Source organism: Mustela lutreola, chromosome 17 (genome assembly GCF_030435805.1).
Source record: "Mustela lutreola isolate mMusLut2 chromosome 17, mMusLut2.pri, whole genome shotgun sequence".
Taxonomy (NCBI): domain Eukaryota; kingdom Metazoa; phylum Chordata; class Mammalia; order Carnivora; family Mustelidae; genus Mustela; species Mustela lutreola.
In genome coordinates this window covers 48,100,008-48,119,438 of record NC_081306.1, presented here as the reverse complement: position 1 = coordinate 48,119,438, position 19,431 = coordinate 48,100,008, and the positions used below count along the sequence as shown (strand labels likewise).

At 54.4% G+C, this 19,431-nt stretch overlaps 1 protein-coding gene across 5 annotated transcripts in view; it reads left to right on the top strand.

Moving 5' to 3' along the window:
• The window catches only part of CALN1 (calneuron 1), a 495,943-nt gene that overhangs the window by 96,203 nt on the left and 380,309 nt on the right, over positions 1-19,431 (top strand). Inside the window, exon 1 of one of the 5 annotated variants that reach the window (XM_059154797.1) lies at positions 8,818-8,986. The exons of 3 other annotated variants lie outside the window; for them this stretch is intronic. The gene's annotated coding sequence lies outside the window, so the exon portion shown is untranslated. Of the gene's footprint in view, positions 1-8,817; positions 8,987-9,655; positions 9,770-19,431 lie in introns of those variants that run through there. One more of the 5 variants, XM_059154798.1, reaches the window with a different exon arrangement.

The following is a 19,431-nucleotide window of genomic DNA, read 5'->3' as shown; positions in this document are numbered from 1 at the left end:
AATGTTTGTAATTGAAATATAGTTGACATCCAATGTCACGTTAGTTTCAGGTGTATGACACAGTGACTCAACAATTTTATGTATTATACAATGCTCACCATAAATGTAGTTTTGATCTGTCACCATACAACATTATTACAATATTATGGACCAAATTCCCTTTGCAGTACTGTCATGTGGTGATTTATTTTTTTTTTTAATTGGAATATAATTGACACACAATGTTACATCAGTTTCAGGTGTGTAATACAGTGATTCAACAAGTTTATGCATAATGCTATGCCCGCTACAGTGTAGCTACCATCTGTCAGCACGCAACACTACTGCAATATCATTGATTGTATTCCTTATGCTATGTCTTTTGTTCTCGTGACTTATTCGTCCCAAAACTGAAAGCCTGTGTCTCCCACACCCCTTCAACCATCTTCTCCATCGTCCTTCCCTTCCCCCCTCTGGCAACCATCAATTTGTTCTCTGTATGTATAGATCTGATTCTTTTTTGTTTATTTATTTTTTTAAAAAGATTTGTCTATTTGTTTTAGAGAGAGAGAGAGTGTGGGGGTTGGGGTGGGGGCAGAGGGACAGGGAGAAGGAGAGAAGCAGAGCAGACTCCCCACTGAGCATGGAGCATGACGCGGGGCTTGATCTCATAACCCTGAGATCATGACCTGAGCTGAAATCAAGAGTCAGACGCCGCACTGAGCACGCCACTCAGGTGCCCTGATTTTTTTTTTTGGTTCTACACATGAGTGAAATCATAGGGTATTGGTCTTTCTCAGTCCATCTTATTTCATTTGGGTACAGCCACTGTGAAAAGCAGTATAGAGGTTTCTCAAAAAATTAAAAATAGAAATATCGTATGATCCAATAATTCCACTACTGCGTATTTATCCAAACAAAATGAAAACACTAATTCCACAAGGTATGTGCACCCCTATGTTTATTGTAGCATTATTTATAAGAGCCAAGATATGGAAGCAACTCAAGCATCCATCATTAGATGAATGTGTAAGGAAGGTGTGACACACGTACATACATGTGTACATACATATGCTCTCAATGGAATATTTGGAACATTATGCACCCATAAAAAGGATGAGATGCTGTTGTTTGTGACAACGTGGATAGACCCAGAGGGTATTTTGCTAAGTAAAGCAAGAGACTGGTTTCTTTTAATATCTTCTCTTTGGTTTTTGGAAGTCTAATTATGATTGTCTACATGTGGCTTTCTTTCGACATATCCTGCTTGGAGTTTCTAAGATTCCCTAGATCGTAATATTTTTCTTAGTCAACATCTTTCTCAGTTTTGGAAAATTATCAGTCAGGATCGCATTTACCCCCTCTTTCCTTTCCTTTTCTAACTTCAACGCTATGTTTGCTCTTTACCACGTTCTATGAGTCTCTTAAACTTTTTTCTCTACTTTTCATTCTTTCTTTTCTTCTGTCTGATATTTTCTGTTGACCTAAGTAATAGTTCATTAACCTCTTTGGTTTTGTTGAATCTGCTTTAACACTTCTATTTGGTTATTGTATTTTTGTTTGGTTCCAGGATTATTATTTAATTATGTTTTTAAAATACATTCTAGTTCTTCCCAGGTGAATTTCTTTGTCTTATCCTTTATTTTCTTGAAAAATAATCTCAGTCTTGTTCATGTTTGTTGTGTACATCTCCAGTCTCTGGATCGCCCGTGTTTTTCCTTGTCTGCTTTTCACTGCTTTTTTCTTACTTGGCTCTGTCACCCACCATGCTTGGCAATTTTTTTTAATTGTCAGATATTATACATGAAATACTACAGTGTCTTTATGTGTTGTTCTGTTCTCCCAGAGAGATTCAGATTTTCACTCGACAGGCGGTTAGAACACACCAGATCACCTTTCGCTGACCAGTAGCTGAGATAACTTGAAGAGGGATTGGATTCTCTGAAGGCTCTGGTTTGCCGCTGCCATCACGCGTGTGGTCGTTTAAGAGCGGACCCTGAAACCCCGGTGTTTATCCGTGCCCTCCCTCCTCCGTAGGTTGTAAATGCCAATTTTTGTTTGGTTTTGTGAGACTCCTGCATACCCTCCTTCCGCTGTGAAGCCACTTAGCCGTGTCCGGTTCCTTCTCTCAAACTTTGACCTGTGCTGCTGCAAAGGAGGCCTGTTTCTTTAGGGGGAAGGTGCAGCTGCAGGATGCTTTCACTTTTCTCAGGTTCCCTTTCTGGCTCTTTTGGGTCCCTCAGGTCCTAGCTGTCTCGGTAGTGCTGAAACCTGATTATTTTCTCTCTATGCCTGTAATACCCTCAAAAATCTCCAAAAAACCTTGAGATATTATTTTCTTTTTGGCCTTTTGGGCCAATGCTACTCGGAAACCAGTTGATGTTTCAAAAAGAAAGGCAGCAGAGCCTCTCGGGTTCACAACGATGACTCTGCCTTCTTTCTGGGCTCTTGATTCCTCTCTTGCATCCTTGGCTTTGATTCCATTTTTTTAAATTTCTTTTTTTCAAAGTTTAATTTATTTATTTGAGAGAGAGCACGTGTGTGCACACCTGAGCAGGGGGAGGGGCAGAGAGAGAGGGAGAAGCAGACTCCCGGCTGAGCATGGAGCCCAGTGCAGGGAGCCTGAGGTGGGACTCCATTCCAGGACCCTAGGATGAGGACCTGAGCCAAAGGTAGACGCTTAACCCACTGAGCCATCCAGATGCTCTTAAATTTCTTGATACAAGTCTTTGAGTATTTTATTTTTTCTCACCTGTTTCATTAGGAAAATATTTTTTGTCTTACTTTCAGACATGGTAACCTAAATGAGTGAACATTTTATTTCCTAAATTTGTTGATTCATTTTTCTTCTGTGATCTAGTGTTGCTCCTGAAGCCACTCTTGGTTTTTTTTTTTCTTTGCTGATAATTTGTTTGTTCTTTGTTGATCATTTGAATTGGTCTTTATCCTAGATATTAAAAGAATTATCAGCCTGTGTGTCAATATAATCTCTTTTCAATAATAATCCTGTAATAGAGTAAACCTAGTGTTTTTTTTTTTTTTTTAAGGGCAGAGTGTTACTCTCTTGGTAGGTATATGCTACATGTTCATGACTTTGAAATAAAATAAATGCAGGACATGATTTTCTCATTTATAAATAGTAAGCCAATGTTAAAAATGTTTGTTGTAGAGCATTCATACAGCACGTACTTAAGAAGTAGAAGGCCCTCCAATATTGATTCCTTAAATTGAGGCAACAGATGACATTACAGGTGTATTCTGTGCACATATATTGCGTCTATATGGACACAACACACAAAATGGTCTTTTTCAAACACTGTACCTATATCTTACTTGGCAATTTGCTTTTCCCACTTTGCAATGTAATCTGGGCTCTTTTCAAGGCAGCAAATTCTTCTGGTTATCTGTTGCCATATAACAAATCACCCAAAGACTAAGTGGCTTAAAACACCAATTTATTACCAGCTCTTCTCGTCGGTGGGTCAGGGATTCGGAGAACAGTGGGGACCGCTTCTCCCTCCCTCAGTCTCTTGGGCCTCAGCCGGAAGACGTCCCAGCAGGGGCTGGAAGAGCTGCAGATGGTCCGGACACCCCCTGGCCCCCCAACTTCCCTTCCTCTGCCCATCTTGCCTCCCTCTGTCCTTTCCCAGAGCCTCTCCGCGCAGAGAGCTTGCGCGGCCTCACCACACGGTACCTGGAATTCTTAGAGTGGCTCTGGGCTCCAAGCGAGTGTTCCAAGGGACAGGAAATGGAAGCTTCCAGTTTCTTAAGTCCCAGACCTAGAAACCAGCACAAAATAACTTCCCTGTTCTCTTGCAGAGGCAGCAGATCCTGTTCAGGTCCCCGGGTAGGGAGACGCCAATCGCAGCTCTTGAAGACGAACGTCAAAGCTTTTGTGGCCTCATTGAATGCATCCAGAGTATAAAATTATTTGCATTCTTCTCTCTCTCTCTCTTTTTTTTTTTTTTTAAGATTTTATTTGAGAGGGAGAGAGAGCATGAGTCGTGGGGGAGCGGCAGAGGGAGGAGAAGCATGCTCCCCGCTCGATCCCAGGACCCTGAGATCAGGACCTGAGCCGAAGGCAGATGCTTCATCGACTGAGCCACCCAGGTGCCCTGTTTACATTCTTCCAACATGAAGAACACCCAGAAACCTCTAAAAGCTTCAGAAAGTTTCACCTCCTTGTGGCTTCAGGCTCAGGCTTAAGGTCCCGGGTTTGTTTATCTAGAATAGTTTCAGGTGCGGGTGAGGCTCCCTGGAGATCTGTGACCTCCTCCCCACGCTTGAAAACCCGACAGACAAGTGAGGCAGAGATAAACACGGTAAGGGACATCACACCCAGCGCGGGAGGGCAGGGGAGCTATTTCCCGTCGCAGTCACCGGCCCATCGCAATACTGAAATCCAGGGGGGAATATGGCATCGATTCCTTAATGGGGGCCGGGTCCTACTTCTTGGGAATGATTCTTGGCTCTCGCGTTCCCCTTTTGGACTCTTGGCTCCACTGCCCGAGTCGTAATGCGTCTTCCGTAAGAAAGAGCAGCCTGTTTCCACGCCTGCTGCTACCTTGAGAGCACTGGGGGACCCAGTGATGATCTGTGTCTCGGTCCCTTTTGATCCCACGCTAGAATATTTTCTTTAAATCATTGAGTGTTCCCTTGATTCAAATTACAACTCGTCCAGTAGACAAAAGCCAAACCTACTTATTTAGGAATAGGCCCTTCTCTATCCCTTACAAGCTCTTCCAGCCCCAAGTCAGGCTCTCCGCCCACCAGGGAGTCTGCGTCTCCCTCTCCTTCTGTGTGTACGTGCTTTCTCTCAGTTAAAGTAAAAATACAAATTAAAAGAAGCTCTTCCAGATGTGCCCCTAAAGCAGTGTGAGGTCTTAACAAAGGCTCTTCCAGCCCCATCCTTCCCAGAGACCCCATTTTATTGCCCTGGATTTGTCAGCTTTTGCCTGGGCCTATTAGAATGAACCAGCATGTCCTGGTTCTTTCTATTTCCTCCAAATTCTACTAAAAAAGAGAGAATAGTTTCTTCTTTAAGTCATCTCTGCTTGCCTTTTATCGGTCGGCCCTTTCTATGTTCTACTTGGAGATCTCCCTTGTCGGACCCAGTGAGATCATTAGGCATCTTCCTCTTTATCCCATGGTGATAGGAAACGATTTTGCTCGCGGTCCTACAAGTGCGGGACTCGGGGGCTCTCCTGCACAGCCTGCGGAAGCAATTTCCTCAGGGTGTGTCAAGTCCTCTCCAAGAGTTTTCTTGAGGCCCGTGTGGCTTTGGCCCCCTGAGAAGTCTGCTCCCAGGAACCAAAGTTTATTTGATTTCTCTGTTTGGTGCCTAAAAACCACTCTAAGACCTCAAGCCACGAGGTAGAAAAGGTGTGTTGTAAAGAAGCCACTGTATTCTAAATCCTGTATTTCGATGAAAGACATGAAAAGCTTTACCCTCCAGCCTGTACGCACCCACATGATTTGTCTTTTTCTGCCTGTTTCTGTTCAGAATACAGCAGACCCCTTTCTTACCCTCTACCCTGGGCGTCTTGAGCGCTGAACGTAAATGTGTTTATTGAAAGTTAAAGCAAAGGAAGGAAAGAGAGGTTAGGAGGGGGAAGGTTGAGGCAGGAATAACTGGCCGCGTCCGAAAAAGATGCTATTGTCCAGGTGTCGGATTTGTCCCAAAACTAGGGGCAGGTGGTTGGACAAAGTTAATGTCTCTCCCTGGCTGGCTCCTAGACGGCTGTGTTATTCTGGGTTGGAGAGAACTTGCGCTAACTCCAGCTACAAACGCCGGGGAAAGGGAAGTCCACCCCCCCACCCATTTCTCCTACGCTGCTTTTAGCCTCCATTCCGATAATTGCTACAAAAATTTCTTTGGCATTTTAATAGGAAGGGGCAGACACATTTTTGACCCTTAATAAATATATATTGAACACATTTTGACCCTTAATAAATATATATAAAATTTGGAGCAAGGGCACCAGGGCCTTTGAACCTGCAAATCTCTTAATGTGGAAGCCTTAGGTAGTCATCGTTGGTGAGAGCCAGGAAATTGCATTCTGCACGCTCACCAAAGTCTGCCCCCCGGCTTCCTTAGTTTTTGAGGTCCGCTGAGATTAGTCTCTCCAGAAGAAAGATCCTTGATCTTTTCCCCAAGGTGATGTCTTTGTGTGTGTTAGCTACTCCCTGATAATGACAACAGCTAACATTTGCTGAGCTCCCCCTCTCCGTCGAGCACTGATTTGTGTAACTCCCCGCTAAGGGACTGCTTTTGCACAAAATCACCTTTCGTCTTTACAACCACCTTATCACAATGATACTGTAATCATCCGACTTCGCCGAGGAGGACAGCGACATTTAGAGACTGCACAACTGCCCTAGGCCACAGGGGCGGTATGCGAGGGTGGAGAACTTGTGCCAAGTGTACCCTATTCCGGTTAAACGCGGACCCCCTGCATTCTAGCAGGAAACGCCACCATGTGCGTGTTGTTAAAATTCAATCAAGCAAATCTGAAGATTGAACTGACTTTATTAAGTGATTCACGAATCAGGCAGCACCCCATCTAGCAAGTAGAGATGCACTCGAGAGTCGGACACGATGGAAGGGTTCTCTGCAGTTGGGGGGTGGGGGCAAGACAGTTACTAACAGAGGGACTGTGCCAGGTCAGGCCCGCTTTCCAGGAAGTGGGGGGGATTTTAGCATGCAGGTGATTTCCTCTTTCTTGGGGGTGTTGCTGGAGAGCTTCAGGTGGTGGCCCTCAATAGCACAGATTGAGAAATCCCTGGTCAATCTGTTAAGGACACATTCCCTGCATTTCATCCTGAGGGGGGGGGGGCGGTTGAAACTGCGCTTAGATTGGGGACGAAGACCTGGGTTTGGCAACCCACTATATAAACCCGCTATATAAACAATATATAGCCTTGCCAAGGAACTTTGGTGACGCGTTGCCACGCAGAAAGTGACACAATTATTTACAGATGCAACAGATTGTTAGAAGAGGCAGTTTGCATCCGAACCGGGAGATCACAGGAAAAGATCACATGAGACCCCACCAGCTGTTAGTTCATGTGCCCACAGCCCCTTACGGAAACCTCTGCCGATGACCTTCAGGGCACATCCGATCTCACACAGAAGACTCAGCCACTGGCTCCAGAAGATAACCGGGAAGCAGGACTGGTTCAAGGGAAGGCGGTCGTAACACAGGTTAAAATGCTAAATGCCACAGGAATGGTGCCCACGGGGAATGTTAGGGGGGCTCAGAGGAACCAGGGCTCCGCTGCGAGGGACCCTGATGAACGTGTGTGTCTGCTGGCAGGATCTGGCCCACTTTCTCTTGGCAGCCACACGGGCCAGCAGAGAGAGGACTGCTGAGCTGTTTGGACCCGAGGCTTAGGGCAGCAGCGCCTGCTCTGCTCCTGATTGCTGTGAGAATTTTTATGTAGACCTTTTCTCTGATTCTGGGGATTGGAGGCGTCTCAACTGGGGAGCAGTCTGTGCCACCTAGAGGGGGCAAGACACTTGGGGTCCTGGACAGGAGGGTGCTGTGAGGAAAGGCTGCAGCCAGGTGGGTGGTTCCTCCTCCCCTGGCACACCCCTGGGAAGAGCGGGAAGGCCCTGGAAGGCCTCCGACTCTGCCGGACAGTCTGAGACCCATCTTGGCGTTTTGATTTTCGCTCTTACTTGACAGCACCAACCTTCCTTGCAACGTGGTTTCCATCAGCTGCTGGGCGCAGCGAGGGAGACTGCTGGGGACTGGGAAGTCGACTGGAGACCAGGCGGAAAAGGTTGCCCTTGAGGCCTGGGGCAGACGGAAAGGGGGTCCCAGCACGGACCTGGCGGAGGTCCGCCCCGGGCGGCTGCCAGAGTCTGAGATTTCCGGCTCACACCTGCGTCCCAGCGCCCCGTCCCCCTCACCAAATCCATCCTATGACCTTGGAAAGAGAAGCGGGGGCCGACCCGGGGGCTCGCGGACCCCAGGGGAGCGGGGTCAGAGCGCGGCGCGCGGCGGCCGCAGACGCGCGTCCCTCGAGAGCGGCCGGGGTGGCCCCGCCGAGTCCCCCTCCGGCCCCGGGCGCCGCCGCAGGTGCGGTCGCGGCGCAGGGGTGGGGGCGCCGGGGACGCAGCGGTTAGGGCGGGGGGCGCCCGGGCGAGCTGCCCAATGCGGAGAAAGGCGGTTTGCCGGAGTTCACGTGGGCAGCCGCTCGCGGAGGGCCGGGAGGAGGACCGTGTGCCGAGCGCCGGCTCGCCCCCCGCGCGTGTGTGTGTGCGGGGCGCGCGTGTGTGCGCGAGTGTGAGCGCGCGCGCCGAGGCGTTCCTCAGGTTGCGCTGCCTGGAAACCGAGGGAGCCATTGGCGCGGCGCAGGCGCGGGGGCGGGGGCGCCCGGTCCCTCGGAGCAGCCGGGGCGCGGGCGTCCGAGGCGAGCCCCGAACCCCGGCTCCCGGCGCGGGCGAGGGCGGAGCGGGCGCGGCGCTGCGGGCGGCCTCTAGGCCCCGGGGCGCCCGCCGGGGAGGAGCCGGGCAGGAGGCCGGAGCCGCATGGAGTTTCTGGGGCGCGCAACTCCGGCGGGGCCTCGGCCACTGGGCTCCGGGGCGCAGCGAGGCGGCCGCGCACATGGGCTGAGCCCGCGCGCCGGGGCTCCGCACGGCCGGCGGCAGCGGGAGGGGTAGAGCCGCGCGCCGTGCCGGGGTGCGGGGCACGCGTCCCCAGACGGGCGCGGAGGACAAGCACGGGGAGGAGCGTGCCCGGATCGCGCTCCGAGCCGACGAGGGGCTCGCGCCGGCCCGGCGCGCGCTTGGGGAGCGGCCCGGGGCGCCGTGGGAGCCGGCGGCAGCGAGGATGCCGGCGCGGGGACGCGGCCGCCGGCTGGGGGTGTGAGCGCCGGGGGAGCAGCCGCGCCGCCCCCTCCCTGCGGGCCTCGGAGGAAGCCCCCCGCGCCGCGCCGAGGCGCCTCGGAACCCGGGCTTCGGGGCGGCGGGCCCGCGCGGCCGGCCCCGGCCCAGCCAGAGGTGAGTGCCGCCGCGCCCGCCCTCGCCCCCCGCGCCCCTCGCCCCCGCCTCTCCCCCGGGTCCTCGCGCCTCCCCCGCTGCCCCGAAACCCTGCCCCGAGCCCCTGCCCGAGCCCCGAGCCCCTGCCCGGAGCGCGCGGCCGGCCGCCGCGGACAACGCCTCCCGTACCTGTTGGCGCGGGCAGAGGGTACCGGGGCGGGCCGGGGGCCCCCCGGAGCCACCTGGCCCTCCCCTGGGGTGGCCGCCGGAGGACCGCGCGCCCCGGGGGCGTGGGGCCGGGCAGGGCCGCGGCTGTCCCGCTCGGGGGTCCCGGACTGCGCGGGCTGCGGAGTCCGCGGCGCGGGGGGCTGCCAGGCTGCGCGCCCCCGGCCGCCGGGGAGGGAGGGAGGGAGGAGCGGGCGCCGCACCGCAGCCCAGGTGGGAGGGCAGGGCGGCTGGCAGGTCCCCGGGAAGCCGGAGTCATGGCGATCCGGGGAGGCGGGACGCAGGATCCCCTCCGCCTCCGGGCCCCGCGCGGGCTGCTCGCCCTCCTAGGCGCACGGCCGGGAAGGTCCGCGGGCCGCGGGGATCGCCGGGGAGGCCTCGGGAGCCCGGCCTGGCCCCTGGCCGCTGCTCGGCTGCCCCCCCGGGCCCTCGGCCGCGCGCTGGCTCGGGCGCCCGGGCAGGGGCGGGCTCCGGCTGTCCCGGGCACCCGGGTGGACGCGGGGCCCCAGCCTCCCCGGACTGGCGCGACGGGGAGTGAACTTCCTCAGACTTGGCCTGAGGGCGCCCGGGCGGCAGCAGGTAGTTCTGGGGCGGGCCCCGGGGCGGGGGCGAGCGGGGGACGCCTGACCCCGGTGGGATGGTGGCGCCGGGCGGGGACCCGGGGCTGCGTCTTGCCTCCTGGGCGCCGGCCACGTGCGCCCTCTGCCCCCACCGCGGCAGCATTTCCCGCTGCTCTTTCTGCTTCGAGGAGGCGTGTGTGGAGAAGGCGCCTTCCCTGCCAGTGGTTCGGAGCCCTTAGCCCGGTGGCGGTGCGCCGGCGGCTCGGTGGGTGCGGAGACAGACCCGGCGCCACCCCCAGGCCCCGAGCCTGTTTTCCCGCAGACCAGGAGACTTTCCCGGGCTCGGGGACCAGCGCGGGGTGCTGCGTGTGGCCCTGTGGGGTCGTGCCCGCGGAAGTGCTGATGGCATTCGCCGGAGAAGGGAGTGGAGGTGACCTTCTCCAGGAAGAATGGGTCGATTTCTGCCCCTTGGATGTCCTGACACACAGCATTTGTGCAAACGGGAAAACTCCTGGCTCTTAAGATTGCCTTGTCCTGCAGCTTTAACTGCTGGCCTCGGGTCAAAAAGATAAACTCTTTTTCAATTCAGGCATCCAAGCTTTGGAAAGGGTTTTAAAGCCATTTGGTGTGAAACTGTCTTGAGGCTAGAGCAACACTTTTTTTTTTTAAATGGAAGCGAACTCCAGCTCCTCGCCGGCTGGTGGGTTTTATTCCATCTTTGCGGGGCGGAAGGGTGTGTTGGCTCTACCCGCCGCTGGTTTATCTGAGGCTCTGACTTAAGTCTAAGGTGGCAGTTCAGACCTTGGCGGTGACACCTGGGTTAGGATTCGTTCCTGGAGCTGCAGAACTTTGCTGGCCTCTTGGGCTGTTGGTGGCGGCTGCGAGTGCCCCGCAGATGCCCTGGGCTGTGCTCCCCTGAGGCCTGCCTGGTGGGGAGCCCGCCAGCGTGCCCCCCCTCTTTCTGAGTTCACTGCAGACCTGTGGGTTTTCGTGGCACTGACTGCTTGGGGAGCAGCTCTGTTTGCCGAGCAGCGGGTCTGCAGCACTGGGGTTGGTTGCTGGATGTATCCGAGTGGAGTAATGAAAACAAAACAGGCGGGTAACACAATCCCTAGGATCTTTTATTGGAGGAGCGCTAAATCTTCTTAGAATCGTTCATCAAGATCACCTTTCTCTGAACTCTGAACGCTCTTGCCAGTAATCAGGCCTTTAGCTAGGGCGCCGAATAAGGGCTTTTTAGAAAGAAAGTAATTTAATTCAGCTGGTTCTATGGAGAAAATGATAGGCAAGGCTTGACGGAGACACACAACTCCTTCTTTATACGAGGTGCAGGGGACGGGAGGGCAGGGGAGGGAAGGGGGGAGGGTGCAGTTATGTGTGGCAGCTGCTTGGTGGAGTCGAACATTTATCAGCACAGCGGGAGGCCCCTGATCAGGGCTTAAACACTATGGGGCAGGTCTGGGCTCCAGTCTTGAGCTGTATTTTCCGTAGCAGGCGGCCTGGTGGGGACGGTGTGCGGGGAAGGTGTGCTCCCCAGCAGCCGGGGAGAGGTATGTGTGAGCTGGCCCCTGAGCCTCGCGTGGGGGGCTGCAGTTCCCGCTTTGCCGGCCCCCGCTCCGGCGGCCCCTGCGGTGCTTACTGGGTGGCAGAAGGGGGGCGCTGGTGCTCCCATTGCGAGGACTTCTCTGGCTCTGGTGGGACTTGGGACACGGGAGAGGGTCTTTGGAGAGACCCTCTTCCCCCAGCTTTCTGGGGCCCAGCCTGGTACCGGACACTTTTCCACCTTTGAGCTCATGTTATCCTTGGTTTTCCTTTTTGGAAACCGATGCCGAGGGATGTAAGTAACTTTCCTGAGGCTGATGCCACTGGTGGGGGAAAAGGCTGGGGTTCCTGATTCTAAGCCCAGGGATCTTTCCACACGACTGTGTAGGAGCCGAAGAGGGTGTTTCGGTGACTCTGACCTTCCGGACCTTGTTTGGCGTCAGCCCCAGAGTGGGCGCCCTGTGTTGGATGAGCGAATCGGGGTCAGCCTCTGGACCCTCACTCCAGGCGGGTGAGGAAGCTCAGGCAGGGGGGTCCGGGGAGGGGGAGGCCCTCTCTCCCCGTGTGCCCACGCTGGAGCTGCAGGTGAGGCTGATTTGATTATTGGCAGCTGCCGCTTTGTTTGCACATTCCCTGTCTGTGCTCACACTGGTGTGGGGTAGGCGGCTTCCTTGCCCTTTCCTCGAGGCTTAAACTGATATCTTCGATGTCTGCAATGTCTTCTGCTGATGGGGAACCATCAGGAAGTGTCCCTGGCAATAGCCTTGTTGCCTTTTCCAACAACGTGCATCCCCTCCAGCTGTGAAACCTTGCTGAAGATGGGCAGGGCATGGACTGGCTGATCTCCGCGGGCTCCATTTGAGGGTCGCTCTGAACACCGGTAGAAAGGCAGAAGCTGAAAACACATTGTTGCATCCCACCTGGGGTTTTCGAGTGAATTACAATTTTAATCACTTAACATCTTGTTAGATTTTTTTTTTTTTTTTTTTGGTGTTGTTAAAATGCATTCCGTGCCTCTTCTGTGGTTACCGATATAGAGATGCATATGACACTGTGCCTGTCCTCCAAACATTCACCGTTGAGTGGGGAAGGCAGACCGTGGGTTGGGGCTGCACACTTGGGAGCAGGGCCGGGAGGCACCTAGCCCAGCGTGCAAGTGCTGTCTGAGCTGAGCTTAACGGTTGAGCACGAAGTGGCCAGCCTTGAACGGGGCTCCCTGTGCAGAGCAAGTCGGGTGAGCAGAGGCCGGGGGTTGAGACCGCAGCCTGGGCTTTGCAGTTCCTGGAACGGAAAGGTAGAGGTAGGGAGTGGCAAGAGAAGAGGTTGGTCTGGACCAGGGGCTCAGCTTTTCTCCACCGGGGGCACGCAGTGTGGTCAGATTCGAGTGTTAGGTAGGTGTGGTTGGGGGCCTCGCGGAGAATGGATCCGCCAGGGAGGAGACCAGAGGCGTAGACCCCAGCGAGGCGACAGAAACAACTGTGACTAAACCCTGAAGCAAACAAAGCGCTTGTACTGGCGGTGGTGATGGGACTCAGCGGGCTGAAGAGCCAGAGACCGGACGGGTAGGCATTGGGGGGCTGCGGGGATCTCGGTGGCAGGAGGTATCTTCTGGTTCCTCTTAGGCGATACTATGGGAGTAAGTAATCTCCAGATCTACCCACCATATTTATCCTCATCATCTGCGTCAGCCCAGTATTCCGCTGACTTCCAGATGCTAAGAGAAAGTGTCCAATGAGCAGAGCTTTGGGTAGGTCATTGGGATGGGGCAAGCGAGTTTTCTGGAAGGAAGCTGGAACCGTGTGTGGCATGGATACCAGACATCTCTCTAGGAGGGAGAGTCGGCAGGACTTACTGATGAATTGATGTAGGCGTAGGAGCGGAAAGGGTCTAGTGTGGCCACTGGGTTTCTGGTGTAGGTGACGGTCTGGATAAGCAAAATGAAGATCGGGCCAAGACAAAATAACTCCCTTGTTCTCCCACCGGCAGTGCTGTGGGCAGCTGTCCACGACCAGGCTGCAGGAGAAGGTGGTGACCTATTTTAAAAAGTCTCATTAAGGGGCAGTTCTGCTGTGAATAAGGCCTGTTTAAGTAGGTTACTTTATCTCGTGCCCCACAAATCTGGAGACTTGGAAAACATTTTCATTCATTCAACCAAGATTTATGGAGCGTCTCTGGTTCAGGGACTGAGGAACATGGTACTCTCCTATTCTACCGGCGTAGCTCGCAGTGAAAGGTAGACCTAGGCGGCAGAAGTTGATGATCTGGTCGAGACAGGTGGAGGGGCCGGTTCGTACTGGGTGGCCAACAGAGTCCTCACTGAAGAGCCGTATTTAAGCTGGGTCAGTTGGGAATGATCTGGAGAAGAACTTCTGGCGGTTCTGAGGTAGGAACAAGTCAGGTGCCTTAGAAGAGCAGGAAGGAGGCTAGTGTGGCAGGAGAGGAGTTCGGAGAATCAGGGGCGAGTTCGTGGGGGGCCTGGGAAGTTATTTTGTGGAGTGTGGTTTTATACTGAGTTGGATGGGAGCCGCCGGAGGGTTTTAAAATGGGAGAGTCGCATCATTTAATTTATGTTTTCAAAAGATCACCCTGGCAGCTGTGCCTTCTGTACGCACTATCTTGGTACAATAAAGCGAGTTTTTATCCATCAGAGTGTAAAACAAAAATGTCGTGTTTAGGAGTAACAGATGGAGAGAAAATGCCTTGGTGACCTTAATTTAGTGGTTTCTACCATACCAGTTAATTGTGGGTTCAGCCAAAACCACATCTCTAGTATGATTTCAGTTTTGTTTAAAAACATGGTATAGAATAATGGGAGAAGTAGACACCGTGTGTGCACACGGCTGTCCAGAGGTGTTGGCATTGCAAATGAGGGTTGTGCTCTTGAAAATGAGCAGACGTTTCTCTTATAATCAGGAAAACATTCTTTTAAAACGTGGACACGGCAGGCCACACGTGCCTAGAATGGGGCATTGTGAACCTCCACCAGCTCCCCACTTTTCCCTTCCATTTCGTTTCTGGAAACGTGAATGTCCAAGCCCACGGTCCTGGTTGGGACAGAAATTAGGATGTTTACTTTGCACCGGCTGTCCAAACGGAGGCTCTTTGTTTTATGCTTAAAAAAAATTTTTAGTGATGAAAGCACACCTTTTTTTATTTAAATAAGAAATTAAAGCAACACAGAAATGTAACGTAAAAAAGTGAAAGCAGGGGCACCTGGGTGGCTCAGTGGGTTAGGCCTCTGCCTTCGGCTCAAGTCATGATCTCAGGGTCCTGGGATCGAGCCCCGCATCGGGCTCTCTGCTCAGCAGGGAGCCTGCTTCCCCCTCTCTCTCTCTCTGCCTGCCTCTCTGCCTACTTGTGATTTCTCTCTGTCAAATAAATACATAAAATCTTAAAAAAAAAAAAAAAACTGAAAGCACCTCCTTCCCCAGACCACTAACATTTCCATACATATACTGTTAGATTTTTTTTTTTTCTGTGTGTTTCAGAGAACCTCTATCTATATTTTGCTCTGAAGGATTTTGGAATATTGCTGCAACAAATAGCCCTTTGCAGATTACTCTCCAGAACTCCTTCCTGTAGAGCTGGAAACCTAGATGACATTTTTTCCCTTTGCAACAAAATCATTAGGGGAACTCCAATACATGACTCCGCTAAGAGAAACCGAGTCTTGCCTTTTTGGTATTCAGAGTGTACCCTGAAAGCATACTTTATACGTATAAAGAATAGAGCAATTAAATATTCATTAAAAGTTCATCTCCGAGCCTTGAAACATTATTGCTCCGGTACCGGCGCCCAAGACTTGGTACCATGATTGCAAACCACTTGTGCTTTTCTCATTAACAAAAGTTGGCCCTTGTGAAAACTTAGCAGTGCAAATGATGGAGCCTCACTAATTATTTTGGTGACATATTTATTACAGCAGAGTATTATCCCCCGAACACAGGAGAAGAAAGAACAGCCCACGGCGTGTTCCTGAGGGCCGTCCGGGATGCATCCGGGGAGGGCCGTGCACCTGCGTGGTCTCACGGTGCTGCCTCGGTGTGGGGGCCGATGTGCCCTGAGTGAGCAGCCCCAGACTCCGTGTTGACGCCACCAAACAGTGGGATCGGAGCCTCCCGCGAGTCAACAGAATTACTGTCCTCCCCGTCCTTACCGTAATTAAACACGACCTTTCTTGCTGAAGAGGAGGGGGAACTGGGTGCCCAGAGGAGAATGATTGTCACGGGATGGACCCCTGCGGTGGAAGAGGGGGCAGGGACCCTGGCTGTCTCCTCACAGCAGAACCAAGGCTCGGGAGCGCAAGTGCCGTGGGCTCCCTCGATTCCCCCAGCCCAGCCCCACCCAGGTCCCTGCGCTCTGCGGTGGCCCCGGGTTGTCAGAAAATGAATTTATTTTGGCAAACCCCCGAACTCGGAGAGCGCTCGGAACCTGAGGAACACTGGGAGGGCTCCTGAGCTGTTGATTCGTCCTGTGGAGTCCTCTGTCTGTGTGCTGATAACAGGCCTCATCACCGTGTAAACCTCTCCATAGTCCGGTAAGAAAGCTCCCGACATCTGCACCGCACGTGGATGTAGCATTTCAGCCTCCTGCCTTCCTACTGCCTGTTCCTAAAACCCTGCTGCTCTGTGATTTAATCTGGTCTATGGTGATGGCTCACTTTGGGGCACAGACGCAGAAGCACCTTCCGGATGCAGCGGGACGTGACTGGGGCTGGTGGAGTGCTCCCTCAGCGCCGCCGGCTCTGACGGTTAGCGCTGCCCCCGTTTTACAGATGAGATGACGTCTTCAGGTTCGGCCGTGTGTCCCGGCTCCCGGGTTGGGGTGTTGTGGCAGGGAGTCCCCAACCCTGGAGGCCCGTGACCAAGCAGCTAAAATCTCTACCGTCCCTTGCCTGACACAGACAGACTCTGCCAGAAAGATCAGGGCCTGACTTTGTGTAGTCGCTTTAGGTAGATCACTTTTGGGGGGCAGACGCGTGGATGTAAGCGGCAGAGGGTCCATGAGGATTGTGTCTTCAGGTCTGTTTTCTGGGTTGCCCCGGACCCCCTACTTCATGAGACACTTGGTGGTAGCAGGTGCAGGCCGGGGGCTCTCTGACCCAGCCCCCGACTTAGGGACGTGGACACTGACCTTCCAGGCTCTGCTCGACCCAAGTTCAGCTGCTGCCTTCTGCCCCAGTGCCTGCGCCGCCCGCATGAGTGCCGGCGCTCCGCGCTTCCTGCGCCCGGAGAAATGCCGCTTTCGGAACCCGAAACAGAACCCGCGCAGCCTCCGGGGGCAGCAGGCAGTAGGGAGGAATCATCTGTTTACAAATGAGGGACGGCGGGATGCGGGCGACCCTGCTGATGGGCCGCATCCGAGCTCTGTCGGCCTCAGGTCGGCACCAACGCTGCAGACGACTCCGTCTGATGCTGGAGCCGGGGCTCTCCTGGGCCCCTCACTTTTAGTGTCTGGCCCTGCTGGGGGAGTAGGTCATGGGCTTGGAGGTCTCTGTATGGAACGTGTTGCTGAAAGAGAGAGTTCTGTCCTCTGATTTGGAGCCCTGCGGTCAGCATGAGAGAGAGCGCGCGCGAGCTGGTGCCGGCCGGTAGCCCTTTGTGGGACGGGGTCACGGCTCCGTCCGGGAGCTCCGGGCCGCGGGGAGGACGCGCACACGGGAGCGTAACTGCCAGGGGCAGGTCCTGGTGGGGAATCGTGACCACCAGGAGAATTCTGGCCCGCGGGTGACTCTGCTGTGGTCTTGGGAAAGGCGACACAGAGCTTCCAGAGCGAGGCTGGCCGGCCTGGGTTGGAGTTTTAGAGCCTCAAATGGAGGATTTCGTTCAGTGTCTCTCCGTCGTCCCTGCGCTAGAGTCCCCCTGGAGCCTCGGGAAAGTCAGCGCCCGCCTCTCCCTCCCTCTCTTCGTCCGTCCGTCCGTCCGTCTGTCTGTCCTTCCTTCCTCTTTCCTTTTTACCGATTCAGGATTGATGTAGAGTAGATGAGTTTCAGGTGTGCGACATGGTGGTTCGGTATTTGTGGACATGATGATCGCCTCGTAGGTCTAGTGATCTCCCATACCAGGTCGGGACAAGATTGTCGACTGTTCCCTGTGTTGCACCTTACACCGCTCTGGCTGGTTTGGTGACGGGGCCTCTGCACCTCTCAATCCCCTCAGCTATTCGGCGTGTCCCACCGGCCGCTGCCCTGGAGCCGCTGGTGCTGTTTCCGCCTCTGGGCCCCCCGGCTGGGCCACACCCCGGGACAAGAGTCGAGTTCCTGACTCACTTGGCTCACAGGGAGGGCTTCTGGAATATTGCTTTTCCACGATGTCACAGCGTCCTCGGTTCACTCAGGGCAGGGCTGGAGGAGGCCCGGACCCTGCACCCTGCTGCCGTCTTTACACATTCTTAGAAAGACTAGAGCGACTGAGCATTCATTCAAGGCCCATCTCTGAACGGGAACGCGTTGCTGCTCCAGTCCCGGAGATGAAAGTTGAAAGTTGGCGTCACGATTACAGATGACTTGCGCTGGCTTGTCCCTGGCCAGCGTTTCTAGAGTCCGAGTCAGAGCTGGGAGAGCTGGCGGGGACCTTAGGCGTCTTCTAGTCTAACCCACTCGGTGGTTGGAGGCGGGGGGGCCTCTGAGACCCACCGTGATCTGTCCTGAGTCCCAGATGGTCAGGCCAGGGCTGCTGTGGACTTGAGACCAGAAGGGCAGGGCGAGGCTTGGGGACCGCGACCCCCGCCCCTCCCCTCCCCACCACCCCCAATGCCGCTCGCAGTGCAGGGGCATCACAGGACAGAGGCATCCAGAAAGACTGTAGATACAGTCATAGTAAAGGCACCGGAGAGTCGAGAGACGTGGGCCGATCGCACCTGTGATTTTCCATCCTTTCCTCCCCCGCCCACGTCCGTGACGAAGGTCTCCGCGTCTGCGGCTTGAGCTGCCGCCGCGACAGATGCTCCGCCGCCCTTCCCCAGGTGGGACGCCGGTGCAGGCCGCCCTACTTCTTGGAAAATAGTTACGTTTACCGTTTTTACCCCAAATATTTCCCTCCCATCGTTGGAACAAATAAAAAACATCCTGGACACACGGGTTTCTGGATGTCGTGGTGAATCTGTAAAACCCGTAAGGATGGTTCGTAATGGCTGTTCCTGGCACTCCTCACCCAGCCGTGATGGGTTCAGATGACTAATATATTTTGTTGGATCCTTTTTTCCCTGCTTTTTCTAATTGAGACACCTGCGTTAGCATGTCGGTGTTGACGGGGACGGTTTCCTGCCCGTTGCTTGACGCGCCGTCCGTGGCCTTTGGGTGAAGACCGTGGCCGTGGAGCTCGGACTGAACTGGACTCGGCCCCCTCTGGCTTGTGCGTGTTTTGCCCTAGAAGATCCCGCCTTTCCACAGAGGAGGAGACGGAGGGGCGCGTGGAAATTAGCATAAAGGTTGAATCAGTATAATTATAGCTAATGGTTATGTAAGTCTTCCTCTCGGAGTACGTCACGTGTGAGCTCCCGTAGTCCTTTTCGCCATTGCTTGTTTGTGCGGCTGAAGACAGCAGACCCCGGAGAAGCCGAGCGCCTCGTGGATGGTCACGAACTCTCCAGGAGCCGCGTGGTTGAGCCGCGGGGCTCTCCGGCTTCTCTCCTTCTCTTTGTCCCGATGTGCCGGGGGCTGTGGGAAACTTCTCCAGAACATTCTCAGACGTATTCTGCTTCCGACCTTTGCCTCTTGGAACAGGCTCTGAGCCTCCCGTGGGTGCCCCCTCCCTTGCACCGCCGGGCTCGGCCCTGCTGGAGCTGGCGGTGGTCGTGGCGGTCTTGGCTGTCTGTAGATGTGTCCTCGGATGAGGCCACGTGTGGGCAAACCCTCGTTCACAAGCAAGAGAATCCACAGCCAGTTGGTGGGGTCGGAGTGTCCTCGGGCACCCGTGTGGACACTGAGTCTCAGGTCATCTGCGCTGGGCTTAGGGACTGTACCTCCGCCCGCGTTTGCCACAGCCTGGACTTTGTTTGGCTCTTCGGTGGCGCCCGTAGAGTCCGCGCTGCGGTCTCTGCCTCAAGCTCACCACCTTGTTCCTGGTGATGTACCTCCTGAGCCTGCAGGGTGGGCTTTTAGCGGGGGTTCTGCCCCTGGCGGACGGACGGAACCCCTGC